The sequence below is a fragment of the Chionomys nivalis genome, chromosome 10, assembly GCF_950005125.1.
Source record: "Chionomys nivalis chromosome 10, mChiNiv1.1, whole genome shotgun sequence".
Lineage (NCBI taxonomy): Eukaryota > Metazoa > Chordata > Mammalia > Rodentia > Cricetidae > Chionomys > Chionomys nivalis.
In genome coordinates, this window is record NC_080095.1 from 4,871,358 (window position 1) to 4,885,224 (window position 13,867).

The window sequence follows — 13,867 nt, forward strand, 5'->3', positions numbered from 1 at the left end:
CCTTTGTTTAGTCACGTAAAGATGTGTAGCTGTTTTATCTTTCCTGCCTACGGTACACAACTGGTTTAATAAAAAGCTGAACTGTCAATAGCTCAGCACAAGAGGCATGTGCAGGACTGTCAGGCAGAGAGAATGAGTAGGGGTAGGAATCTAGCTTGAGAGAGAAGAGAGAATGAGAAAGAGTGAGAGGTGCCTGGGGCCAGCCAGCTGGGTAGCCACCAGACAGACAGACAGACACAGAAGAAGCAGGAAAAGCAGGACATGCAGAATGAAAGAAAGGTTAAAAAGCTCTGAGGCAAAACGTAGATGGAAAGAAACAAATTAAATTAAGATATAAAAGCTAGTGGGACAAGCATAAGATAGGGCTGAGCATTCAAAACTAATAATAAGTCTCTGCTTAGTGAAGTGATTTGGGAACTGGTTGGCAGCCCAAGAGAAAGCATGCTACAAATAAACATTCAACAGAACTTGCAACCTCTCTAGGAACCATAGAGATGCAAACAGGACATCAGTGGATAAGCACAATCTTCAAGTATGTGAGTGAAAGACCCCCGGTAGGGACCTTCCCTCAGGTGGAGACCCCGGACCCACAGACCAGGCCGAGACCACGAGTCGGATGCAAACTGCAAGAGGTTTATTAGGTAGACACAGGTACCTGCGGGCGGCAAAGTCTTTCGGAGGACTTGCGCGCCTGTAGACTGGGAGGAGGACTTTTTATAGGAAAGAGGGCAGCAAAAAGCAATTTACAGAAGCAGAAGCGTGGTTATCAGAATGAGGCGGGGGGGGGTGGCATGAATGGTTTTCCTCTCCCAGCATGGATGTCTGGCAGCAGACATCCTGCTCTTATCTTATAGGTATCCTACTTTGAAGTCATCCTGCTTTGTAGATGTCCTATCTTATAGATATCCTGTTTTCCTCTCACGAGAGCAGGCTAGCTGCTGATCCTGAGAATCTTTCAAGCAAACAGGACGTTCTCCCGGGGAGCCTGCTAGCTGCGGGTTCTGAGGAGGGGGTCTGTAGGGTCTTTCATTCCCCCCTTTTCTTTTATCACAGAGTTAAATCTTTTACTCTAAGCAGTTAGGGAACCTCGGTTTCTTGTTGTTGTACCATATGATACTGATGGGTCAGCACTAGGGCCTGAATAACTGACAGCCTGTCTTTCATAAACTGGACCAAGCGGTTTAAGATGCAGGGCCCAAACAGGAGTATCAGAAGGAGGACAATCAATCAAGGGACCCATCAGAGGAGACAATAGAGTCGTAAACCAGGGAGACTTATTAAACCACCCTTCGAACCATCCCTGTTGTGATTCGAGCAGCTTTTGTGTCTGTCTTTACCTCTCTCTAAGCTTTGTCATAGTGTGGTTCGCATAGAAACAACATTCCTCTTTGAGTGCTGAGCATAACCCTCCCTCTTGTAAAAACAACATGTCTAGCCCCCTCCTGTTTTGTAGGGCTACCTCTGAGAGGGGGGGTTAATGACTCTTCAAGTGCGCTAACCGATTCTTCCAGTGCCTTGATATCAGTATGCATGGCTGCCTGAAGTTGTCTAAATTGGCTGGTCTCCATAATCTACCTCCTGGGGTGGCGTCCTGGACATTGGTAGCGGTAGCGATATCATAGCAAGGGCCACAAGCTTTTCCCCCCCGCAAGTCCAGGGTCCCCTTCCCGAGTACCCAGGCGTGGTTCCTCGTCTGAGCGTGATTAGATCCCAGATGGAGGAGGGTTTCCAGTAAGCCTCCCCCGTCGTTTCACAACCCCATTGGGCACAGTAACCGTCCCCCGGCCCTCCATGTCCCTTTTGTGTGTTTTGTCCTGGACAAACATAGAAGTCTTTGTTCCTGGTCCCATGTCGTCCCCCTCCACCCCCCGGGGGGTTTGGCAGTCATATCCCGGGAATGTCGCCATCCCCAGTCTTAGTAGGGCCCATATAATGATCCAAGGGCCCCACGGGTAAGCCTTATCTTTAAGGGGTTTTGAGTGCGTTGGGCTCTCCATGCTGGGGTTGCGGCGGGCTCCATTTTGTCAGCTGTATGGGCGGCCTTAACGTGTGAGGCGTGGATCCAGGCTGTGATGCCGTCAACCTTTAGTGCCATTGGGGGTCAGAAGGACAGTGTAAGGGCCTTTCCACCGAGGTTCCAAGTTTTAGGTCTGGTGTCTGCGGACACAAACAGTATCTCCTATCTGGAAGGGATGCGGTTCCACCGGCTGGTTCAGTTGGTCTTGGTAAGCAGCGGCGAGTGGCCTCCAAACCTCTCTCTGCACAATCTGTAGACACCTGTAAATGAGCCTCCAGAGAAGGACTGTTAGCAAAATCGGCAATGTTTGAATTAAAGAAATTTATAAATGGGGAGGAGCCCCATATAGGATTTCAAAAGGAGTCAGTCCATGAGGCCCCAGGGTGTTGTGGGCCCTGTACAGGGCCAGTGGTAAGAGGAGCACCCAGTCTCTAGTGCCAGTTGCAAGCGTTAATTTGGATAAGGTCTCCTTAATTGTTCTATTCATGCATTCTACCTGTCCTGAACTTTGGGGTCTATACGCACAATGTAATTTCCATTCGACCCCTAGGAGTTTGGCCACCTACTGACTTACCTGGGAGACGAAGGCGGGCCCATTATCGGTGCCAAGACTTGAGGCATTCCGTACCTGGGAAATATTTCTTCCAAGAGCTTTTTGGTCACCACCTTTGAGGTTTCGTTTTTGGTGGGAAAGGCTTCTACCCATCCTGAAAAAGTGTCTATGAACACCAGGAGGTATCTGTACCCCTAGAGACCTGGCTTAACCTCTGTAAAGTCGATCTCCCAATGTACTCCGGGACAATGTCTCCGTGCCCGAACTCCTGGACCAAGCTTGATTCTGCCTGCATTTACCTGAGCGCAGGCTTGGCATTCATCAGTCACTTTTTGCAGGGCTCCGTCCCTGTTCAGGAGGTATTGGCCTGACTCCTGTCTGTCCAACAAGGTTTTCATCTTCTTTGGCCCCAAATGAGTCAATTTATGCAAGTAGTCTATTATTTTATAAGTATGTTTTGTTGGCATACCAATCTTTTCCTTGAAAACCCAATGTTGCTTTTCGGGGTCATATGTGGCCCCCATTTTCTTTAGGAGATCAATGTCCTCTTTACTATAGGGTAGCGAACTGGAGGCTTGGGCCTCTTCCGGGTTCGTCAAGGGGAGAGCTTGGGAGGTCTTGGTTGATTTTATAGCAATCTCTCAAGCAGCGTTATCTGCCAGCCTATTTCCCTTTTCCTCAGGGCTATGGCCTTTTTGATGCCCAGGGCAGTGCATAATACTTAATTTTGGGGGCAAAAATAAGGCTTTCAGGAGTGCCAGTATCTCAAGTTTGTTTTTAATTTCCTTTCCTTCTGAGGTCAGCAGCCCTCGTCTTCAATAAATTTCCCCATGTATGTGAGCCCTGGCGAATGCATATCGGCTATCCGTATAAACATTCAGTCTCTTACCTTCTGCCATCCGGAGTGCCTAGGTCAGAGCGATGAGTTCAGCCCTCTGGGCGGAGGTGCCTGCTGGTAAGGCTTCTGCCCAAACTACCTCAGTCTCTGTTGTCATTGCTGCCCCCGCCTTTCGTTTCCCATTTGCCAGGAAACTGCTGCCATCCGTATACCAAGTATAGTCAGCATCTCGGAGGGGTTGATTCGTCAGGTCCGGTCTGGTCCCGTGTGTTTCTGCGAGGATCTGGAGGCAGTCGTGGTGTTCCGGGTCCTCAGGCAGGGGGAGCAAGGTCGCGGGATTAAGAGCGACCACAGGTCCGAATTGCACCCGGTCCGCATTCAGGAGCAGGGCTTGGTAGTAAGTCATGCTGGCATTGGAGAGCCAGCGGTCTGGAGGCTGCTTGACCAAGGCTTCCACCGCATGGGGTGCCAGGATAGTCAGTGGCTGGCCCAGGGTTAGTTTACCCGCGTCTTTAGTGAGGACTGCAATAGCTGCTACCATTCGCAGACAGGGCGGCCACCCTGAAGAAACTGGGTTGAGTTTCTTTGAGAGATAAGCTACAGGACGCCTCCAAGGGCCCAGTTTTTGAGTTAGGACCCCTTTGACGTAACCCTGTCTCTCATCCACGAACAAGTCAAAGGGTTTGGTGATGTCAGGGAGGCCTAAAGCAGGGGAGGCTGGTAAGGCTTTCTTAATGTTTTTGAAAGCCCTCTGCTGTTCCTCTCCCCAATCAAACATTGTCCCTTGTTTAGTTAGAGGATACAAGGGTGCAGCCATCTCGGCAAACCCTGGGATCCAGAGGCGGCAGAATCCCGCTGTTCCCAGAAACTCTCGCAGCTGGCGGGGGTTCCGGGGGGCAGGGATGTTAGTGATAGTCTGTTTGCTCACCTCGGTCAGCCATCTCTGTCCATCTTTTAATTGATAACCTAGGTAAATGACTTGCTTCTGGCACATCTGAGCCTTCCTGGCTGATACCCGATATCCTAATTGTCCCAATGTCTGTAGGAGGGACTTTGTGCCCTCCTGACATTCTTTCTCTGAAGCGGCGCCAGAAGGAGGTCATCAACGTATTGGAGCAATGTCAGGGTGGGGTACTGGACCCGAAAGTCGCCAGGTCCCGGTGCAGAGCCTCATCAAAGAGGGTCGGGCTGTTCTTGAATCCCTGGGGGAGCCTAGTCCAGGTCAATTGACCCGAAAGACCAAGATCTGGGTCCTTCCATTCAAAGGCAAAAAGGGGCTGGCTCTCCGGATGCAGCCGCAAGCAGAAGAAGGCATCCTTTAAGTCTAATATGGTATACCAAACGTGGGATGGTGGCAGAGTGCTCAATAAGTTATAGGGGTTGGGGACCATGGGGTGCATGTCCTTCACCCTTTTGTTGACCTCCCTCAAATCCTGCCCTGGCCGGTAGTCCCCAGTCCCTGGTTTCTTTACTGGTAAAAGGGGGGTATTCCATGGTGACCGGCAGGGGATGAGAATGCCCTGGTCCAAGAGCCTCTTTTTTTTGCAATAAGCACATTGGTCCCTGTCCATTTTGGCCCCCTTCCTTTCTCCCAGCCTACCTCCCTCTCTTTCTTGTCCTTGAACTACAGTGGCCAGCAGCCTGCTTAATTCTTTATTCTGTTTCATGTCTCTTTCCTCATTTATTGGTTGCTCCTCTGAATATACTTGTAAATTCTCCTTTCCTTCTCTCTTTCTTTGCCTCTTCAGCAGATCCTGTATTGTATACCCCTGCAGACCTTCCAGCCTCTGTAATTTACTTCTGATATCCGGACTGGACTGCCAAATAAAGGATATTGAAACACTAATGGCCTGCCCCGGTTCCCCGGGTCATAGGGAGTATACATTCTGTATGCTTCCTTAAACCTCTCTAAAAAGGCAGAGGGAGTTTTCTCATTCCCTTGTATCACTTGCTTTACCTGAGCCACATTAGTGGGGCGGCATGCTGCCCCTCGGAGACCCGCTATAAGCAGCTGGCGATAGAGGCGTAGGTGTCCCTTACCTGCAGCTGTGGTGAAGTCCCAATCAGGTCGCGTCAGAGGGAAGGCCTCGTCAATTTCGTTAGGCAAAAGGGTTGGGTGACCGTTGTCGCCTGGAACGTTTCTCCGAGCCTCCAAAAAGACTCTTTGCTCTTCCTCTGAGGTCAGCAGGGCTTGCAAGAGTTGCTGGCAATCATCCCAGGTGGGCTGGTGGGTGACTAAAATAGACTCGATTAGATTAGTCAGCGCCACTGGGTTTTTGGAAAAGGAAGGGTTATGCTGTTTCCAGTTATAGAGATCAGAAGCTGAGAATGGCCAGTACTGTTGCTGCCCATTCGGACCCTCTCGGAGGGGAAGGGCGTGGGAGGTGGAATCAGGCGGCGGCTCGCGTCTGTCCCTCTGTTGGCCAGCCATAGGTGAGAGGGCCGGGGATTCTTGTGGGGGCCCCTCGGCCATCGCCGCTTCAGGTCCCTCTGGGCTATCTGATCCTGCATATGGAGGAGGCTCAACATTTTACAGGGTGTGTCAAACTTTTCCAACTTCTATAAGCAGTTACAAATATCATCAGGTCAATTCCAGTAAGAGTACAATGACAGACATTGTTGTTACTAAATACCATCAGTTCCAGTCTCTGAGAAACAGTTAAAACCCCAATTTTCCCCCCTTCTTAAGTGAAGAGGGGTTGTTAACGATTGTCCCATGGTACCAGATTTAGACTCGAGCACAAACAGATATACAAAAACAAAGAACATATTTAAACACAAAAATCCAACAATCAGACACAAACAATATGGACGCTCAGCACGGCTTTGGCGCAAAACCGAAAGCAAAACTTCAGACGGAGACTGTGAAAAATCAGGCTCCGGCCACCTTTGGAATGTGGCCCGTCAGATGAGCACCGAAAAGGCTCCAGATTCAGACCCAAGTCAGCAAAGCAAGACTTTGGGATACAGATTGAGCTCCGGAAAAAGCTGCCACCTAATTCAGGGCTCCAGACACCCTTGGAACGTCTTCCAGGGCTGCGGGGTGGAAGTCCGAGCTCGTCAGCTCCTTCCTGGGCCCGCCAGATACAGAGCACCCAGATCTGAGTGTACAGAGTTAACAAAGCACAGAAACGACGCAGACACAGACTAACAAATCGGTGCTGGCCAGCTTACCTCCCGATGGTGGGTCGGTGGTCCCTGGGTGGGGGCCTTCAATTCCCGGCCAATGCACCAAATGAAAGACCCCCGGTAGGGACCTTCCCTCAGGTGGAGACCCCGGACCCACAGACCAGGCCGAGACCACGAGTCGGATGCAAACTGCAAGAGGTTTATTAGGTAGACACAGGTACCTGCGGGCGGCAAAGTCTTTCGGAGGACTTGCGCGCCTGTAGACTGGGAGGAGGACTTTTTATAGGAAAGAGGGCAGCAAAAAGCAATTTACAGAAGCAGAAGCGTGGTTATCAGAATGAGGCGGGGGGGGGGTGGCATGAATGGTTTTCCTCTCCCAGCATGGATGTCTGGCAGCAGACATCCTGCTCTTATCTTATAGGTATCCTACTTTGAAGTCATCCTGCTTTGTAGATGTCCTATCTTATAGATATCCTGTTTTCCTCTCACGAGAGCAGGCTAGCTGCTGATCCTGAGAATCTTTCAAGCAAACAGGACGTTCTCCCGGGGAGCCTGCTAGCTGCGGGTTCTGAGGAGGGGGTCTGTAGGGTCTTTCAGTGAGTATGAAACATTGGCAAGGACAGAGGCTGGAGACCATCAGATCCTGACAGAGAGAATGACAGTCATTCAGCTCCTCTGCGGCCAAGACAGCAACAACCAGGGACATTAGAACCCAGAACATGCAGCCATTTCCTCCTTATGGTTAAATCCTGGGGAAAGATCTCTGCCAGAATTACCTTACAAAGGTTCTGTGAGTAAAGATCACAGTCTGGGCTTGTTGTTTTGTCAACAAGTTGACATTTTGGAAGAGCAAACATCAAACGAGAAAACGCCCCCTCCCCCCATCCTGGCCTGCGGGCAGACCTAGGCTGTGTTTTCTTGATTGATGGTTGATGCAAAGGACCCAACTCACTTTGGGTGGTGCCACTCCAGGGCTAGTAGGCTGAGCAAGCCAAGAAAGAACAAGTCAGTAAGCCCACTTCTCCATGGCCTCTGCTCTAGCTCCTGCCTCCTGTTCCTGCTCTGATTTCCCTCAGCTCTGGAGTATGATCTGACAATTGTAAACCCGAAATAAAACCTTTCCATTATTTTTTTTTTTTTTTGGATTTTTCGAGACAGGGTTTCTCCGTAGCTTTTGGTTTCTGTCCTGGAACTAGCTCTTGTAGACCAGGCTGGACTCGAACTCACAGAGATCCGCCTGCCTCTGCCTCCCGAGTGCTGGGATTAAAGGTGTGCACCACCACTGCCCGGCAAAACCTTTCATTTTCAAGTAGATTTTGGTAATGGTGCTTTCTCACGGCGATGGAAACCTAACTAACATTCAGCCAAACTCTGAACTTCTTTCTTCCTGGACCTTAAAACTTCCCCACATCATTTGTATGAAGTATAAAATGGAGCCAAAAGATGTGCTGGGCACACAGGGGCCTTGGACCAGCAATCCTCTCAGTCCAGATGGTGCCAGCTGTCAGGATGTGGGTTCTCCCAGAATGCTCACTCTGTCTCATGCTCCTTTCAGTTCTGTAGAAGGCGAAACAAAGGGAAATGCCCCCCACGGCTTTAAGTCAAACCCTTAATTTTATTTGAATATAGTTTTTTGTCATTTAATTACTGCCATCTTTTTCTTTTCTTTTCCTTTTTTTTTTAAGCTTCAAGATTGCTGGGTAATTTTTGTATCCGTGCATATTAGCCTAAAAGTCCATGAAGATCCCGCCACATAATCAAGGTCGGAACGAAGACCCCACTTTGCGGCCATCTAACTCTCCGTCTGGAAGAGCGACAGCTTCCACTGCTGCTGGTTTCCGCTGGTGAACTGTGTGCTGCTGCTTCTGACTTCTCACGTGGGACGGTTTCTCTTCAGTGCCTGTTCGGCAGTGTCTTTGTCTTCTCAATTACACCAACAGCTTCCTCTGGATCCAACTGTGAGAAGAAGCAGTGGTCTCAAGAGGCCACTCAGAACGTTTTCTCCAGATCTCTCCTTGAAAGCTCTGGTAGGGCCTTTGATTAGAACCTTTTTGAATTTAGAAAGACCCAGTGACCACGGCTGATTGTCTTTTGGTCAGCTACTTGACCTTGATGGATAAATTACTTCAAGAGATAGAGACAGAATGAGCTTGCGAGTCAGTGGGTATTTAGGAGACAGGTGACAGACCTAAATTTAAGAATTTGAGTTGTTTGAGTCAGAGACTATGGAAATTTCTTCAGGTAAAGGAGATCACAAGCCAGTGGCCCTTCTGAGCCTGGGACCCTGAGGGTTTCCAGAGGAAGCTGTGTTAAAAGTAGCTTGATGGTAGTCATTGCGAAGACACAGTGCCAGGGAGGAGCTGGACTAACCATCCTAAGTTGCTTTCCTTCTCTCCATGTTCATATGGGTGGTTCCCGTGGGGCATACTCACGTAAATCCAGAGAGCCTGGGAGCTCCTGGACTTTGAATCAGCCTCTCATGAGGGACAGTAGGCACCAGAACTCTTGTTTGTGGGAACATATTTCAAACACACTTGTGTTCCACATGTATGGCAGCCTGCAGGGCCACAGCACTGTAAAAACTGTTCCCAGGGGAGTCAAATTCCTCAGCTGTTTACATGTTTGGTCATGCTCCAATGCCCCCGCCAGTCTCGTAGGAGGAGAGGCTTTCCAACCGACTGGCACACAGCGAGGCTGTGAGTGTACAAACACAGACGACTCACAGGAGGAAGAGGTGGCAGGACGTGAGCCTCCAGGGAATACGATAAAATAGGAGCAGATGCAAATGGCTGTAGTGCAGCTGCGGCTCACCTGAAGAGCAGAGTTCTCTGTTTTGAAGAATCTTAACATGAATCTTCATTTTAATTGATACAGTCAGATTATAAAAAAAAATCATACAGGCCACTGTATTCTCTCTACTTTCAGAATTAAGTTAGATTTGTATTTCTTAACTAGGTGAAAATTTGAAAAAATTATGTATATTATTTCTATGCTATAAGGGTTATTACAGTGATCAAGACTGGGATGGGTAGTTTGCATTGTCGCAGTCTGGAATTACCTGGGAAGGGAATCTCAGTGAGGGATTGTATGGTTGGTCTATAGGGCATTTGTCTTGGTCACATTAATTGATGTGAGCAGCTGTTTCAAGTTTCTGCTAGGACAGACTGTAATCTGGAATTGTGGCCCAAAGGCTCACGGCATAATCTTTCACGATGGAACTGAAACTGCGATGAAGACACATCACGTGATGAGTCCTGTTAACAAGAAAGTAAGATTCTGGTTGGCATCCATGAACCTGGATAAGGCAGGAACACAAGTGGGAGCGCAGCTGTCCCACCTCTACATCCGACCCCTCTCAAATCCCCATTCCGCCAGACCAGTGGTGCGCATGCGCATTGTGTACTCATCAGCAGCCTGGCACACGGCCATCTGTTTCTGAGGAAAGACAGCAGAAAGAAAGAAGGGAAAAGTGGAAAATAAAGGAAAGCAAACCAGGGAGGAAGAGAGGGAGGGCTGGGGGCGGAGAGGCAGCAAGTGTGAAGTCAGCTCACAAACCGTTTAGAGTTAAGAGATGTGTACGGCGCTAGAACTTTTTTTTTGTAATTAATTAATTAATTAATTTTTTTGTTGAAAAAATTTCTGCCTCCTCCCCACCTCCCATTTCATTTTATTTGAAGTACAGTAGGAAGTTAGTATCTGCGATGCAGCTTGAAGGGTGAGCACATTTTGACAATGAAAAGACAGCAGGGCTGGCAGAGGGTGGGGTCTAAGAACTGGCGTCTGTGGGGTACTGGGTGCTGGCTAGACGTGGAATCAGGGACACTGTTCAAGTCTCGGGCTCGGATCTTAGCTTTATTTGGATCTTTCTGCGGGGGAGCTGTTGAAGGAACCGGTGATGGAGCAGCAGTCAGGCTGTGAGTGGAGAACCTGGGTTGAGTGCTTGCTATGGATCAACATTTCCAAGTCCCTTACACTGCTGGGTATGAGAGGAGAGGGTATTCTCACAGAATGTTTAAATCTCAAGGATGTAAAATGCTTTAACTTTGCTGGCAGGGGATACTGGAGAGCAAAACAGGGTTTTGAATACGCTAGGCCAGTGCGCCACTGCCGAGCTACTTCTCCAGCCTGCGTTAACAAGTTAGCCTGTGTGTGTGTGCGTACGTGTGCATGTGCGTGTGTGTGTGCATGCGTGTGCGTGAGAGAGAGGTGGTGTATGCTTATTTGTGCACATGTGTGAGGTATAGCCCTGGGGAGGGGCAGAGGTTCATGTCAGATTCTCATTACTGTTCTCCATCTTTTTTTCTTTTTCTTTTTTCTTTTCCTTTTGGTTGTGACAGGGTCTCTAGTTGAACCTGGAGCTCACTGATTGACTATATTGTCTGCCCAGTGGGCCCTGGGAGCATACATACCATCTCCACCTCCCAAGTGTGTGCTGGCTTCTTACCTTCGTGCTGGGATCCAAATTCAGGTCTTTAACCATGGATCCATCTCCTCAGTCCCAGCTCGTTCCCTCTTTGCACAGCAACTCCATGAGATGGTCCTTAAGTCAATGCAAATAATACAAGGAAGGAAAACACTTGCCTGAATCCTCATAACCAGCAAGTGGTGGTGTTGATGTGTGTGATTTCACAGCATTGCCGTGATAGTCTCCCACTCACAAACAGCCTCTGTGGAGGCTGGGAAGATGCCTCAGTGGACAAAACGCTTTCCTTGTAAGCACGGAACGCTGGAAGCTCGTCTCTCCTGCCCAGCTAGGCTTGGCAGCACAGGACGATGATCCCAGTGCTGGGAGAGCGGATCTCCAGGACTTGGTAGCCAGGCAGCGTAGTATACTCAGCAAGTTTCAGGTCGATGATAAACCCTGTCTTAAAGAACAAGGTAAGGGGCTGAAGAGATAGCTCAGCAGTTAGGAGCACCAGCTCCATTTCCAGAGGACCTTGGTTCAATTCCTAGCACCCATACAGTTGTTGACAACTGTCTGTAACTTTAGTCCCAGGAGATCCAGCACCTTCTTCTGGCCTCCATGGGCACTGCATGCATATGGTGTGCAGACACATATGGGCAAAACACTCATACATGTAGACTAAAATCTTAAACAAATTAAATAAAAACAAGGTGACTGCCCTGGGAACACATTTGAGGTTGATCTCCAATAGCCTCACGTACTTACACAAGCACGTTTGCACATGCGTGCACACACCTGCCAGCTCTCCTTCATTCATAATGGAGGACACAGAGAGATGGAAAGTGGTTTGATTTTTAAGGAAGCAGGAGTTTCATGAAGGGGAGAGAGGCCCTCTCAACGTCACAGGAAGCATGGCCGGGTGTCATCCTCCTGCGTGCTGAATCTCAGACATCCGTCCCTTGTCTGGAGAGTCCAAAGAGTGTTTCCGGTTTGAAATGACAGTTATGTAGGTGAGAAGGATTCTGACAGGAGTTACAGAGCTGGCTCAGAAGAAAGGCATGTTTTCAAGAGGAATGAGGCTCAGGAAACAGATGGTATTATGCACAGAGAGGAAGCGGTTTAGCTCAGTGGTTCTCAACCTCCCAGATGCTGCGACCCTTTACGCAGTCCTGCATGCTGTGGTGACCCCCAACCATAACATTATTTTGTTGCCACTTGATAGCTGTCATTTTGCTACTCTTAAGAATTGTAATGTAAATATCCAATGTGCAGGATATCTGATATGCAACCCCTATGGAGGAGACTTTCGACTCCCAAAGGGGTCAGAACGCACAGGTTGAGAAGCACTGACTCAGAGGAAGATGTAGAGTGTAGATTCGGAAAGCCCAGTTGAGGGGTAAGTGAACAGGAAGGTACAGAATGTCTCCTGGGAGTCTGGTCTGGTGTAGTGGGGGAGAAAGCAGGCCAACGGCCAGGACAGGGTGGGGGCGGGGGAGGAAGGTTGGGAAGCAGGATATCTGAAGGGCGGGCTCATAGCGGAATATCAGACACATTCACATCTAGTGGATGTGGTCCCTCCCGATTCACAGGTCAGCTGTGGGGGATGAGAAATGAGTGTTTAAAGGAAAGAGAACAGACATCGTCTACACTACCACAGAAGGGACAGCTGGGTCCCTAACAGCCCTGTGCACTATATTCTATCATTGAACCTTTTCAAGAGTCAAGCAAGTCTTCACACAAAGGGGACTGTCTGTGTCAGTGTGGTATTTTCTCAAACATAGAATGAGAATTGGGGGACTTGGTCTTTTGTGGGAGGAAACCACATTTGAAAAAATTGAAGCAAATTAAGATCTAGTATTTTGGTGAAAGTATTGTGCTTCTAAAGGGAGGAAAACAATGTTTGAAATTAGCTCCAGAGGCAATGTAAGAGGGTGACTCCTATTTCCTTAAAATAGACAGTTGTTGTTAAGATCATCAGAGAGGAGAGATGGCCAAGGAGGTAAAAGGTTTCCATCTTACGGGACTCAAGTGACCTTCCATGAGGATCAAACCAGGCCAAGATGAGGGAGAGACATGGGTAGTGTTCACTAGTGAACTTTAAACTTTGCCCCTAGGTGTCCGTCCTGGGATGTGACTCTGCTCACAGTGACTCCCAGAGTGTAGGTGTCACCTGATGAAGACACGGGCTGAGGAACGGAGTCATCTGGAGTTGGTTTGAAAGGACCTGTGCCTGGTTACCCCGCCTGGGCTCTGTGCTATCTAAGCAGGACCTGTGCCTGGTTACCTGCCTGGGCTCTGTTCTATTTAACCAGGACCTGTGCCTGGTTACCCTGCCTGGGCTCTGTTCTATTTAACCAGGACCTGTGCCTGGTTACCCTGCCTGGGCTCTGTCTATCTGAGCAGGACCTGTGCCTGGTTACCCTGCCTGGGCTCTGTTCTATTTAACCAGGACCTGTGCCTGGTTACCTGCCTGGGCTCTGTTCTATTTAACCAGGACCTGTGCCTGGTTACCCTGCCTGGGCTCTGTTCTATTTAACCAGGACCTGTGCCTGGTTACCCCGCCTGGGCTCTGTGCTATCTAAGCAGGACCTGTGCCTGGTTACCTGCCTGAGCTCTGTTCTATCTAACCAGGACCTGTGCCTGGTTACCCTGCCTGGGCTCTGTCTATCTGAGCAGGAACTGTGCCTGGTTACCCTGCCTGGGCTCTGTTCCTATCTAAGCAGAACCCTAATGTCAGTATTTTTAAAGATTCTGTTCAATTTTATTTTTTACAAGATGATGGCCATGGGCAGGAAGAAAAGGTCAGAGTCAGATCCAGGGGTGAAAAGCCAATGGAAGGTCTGGAACCTTCCAAGTCCTGAGTCATTACAATCTAATGGCTGTGAGAATGATGTCCTTGCTTTGTCAACGATGAGGGCATGTCTG

The 13,867-nt window shown here is 49.1% G+C and overlaps 1 pseudogene; it reads right to left on the bottom strand.

Moving 5' to 3' along the window:
- Positions 1–617: 617 nt before the first annotated feature.
- LOC130883041 (uncharacterized) lies at positions 618–7,068 on the bottom strand (annotated as a pseudogene).
- Between the last annotated feature and the right edge of the window lie 6,799 nt (positions 7,069–13,867).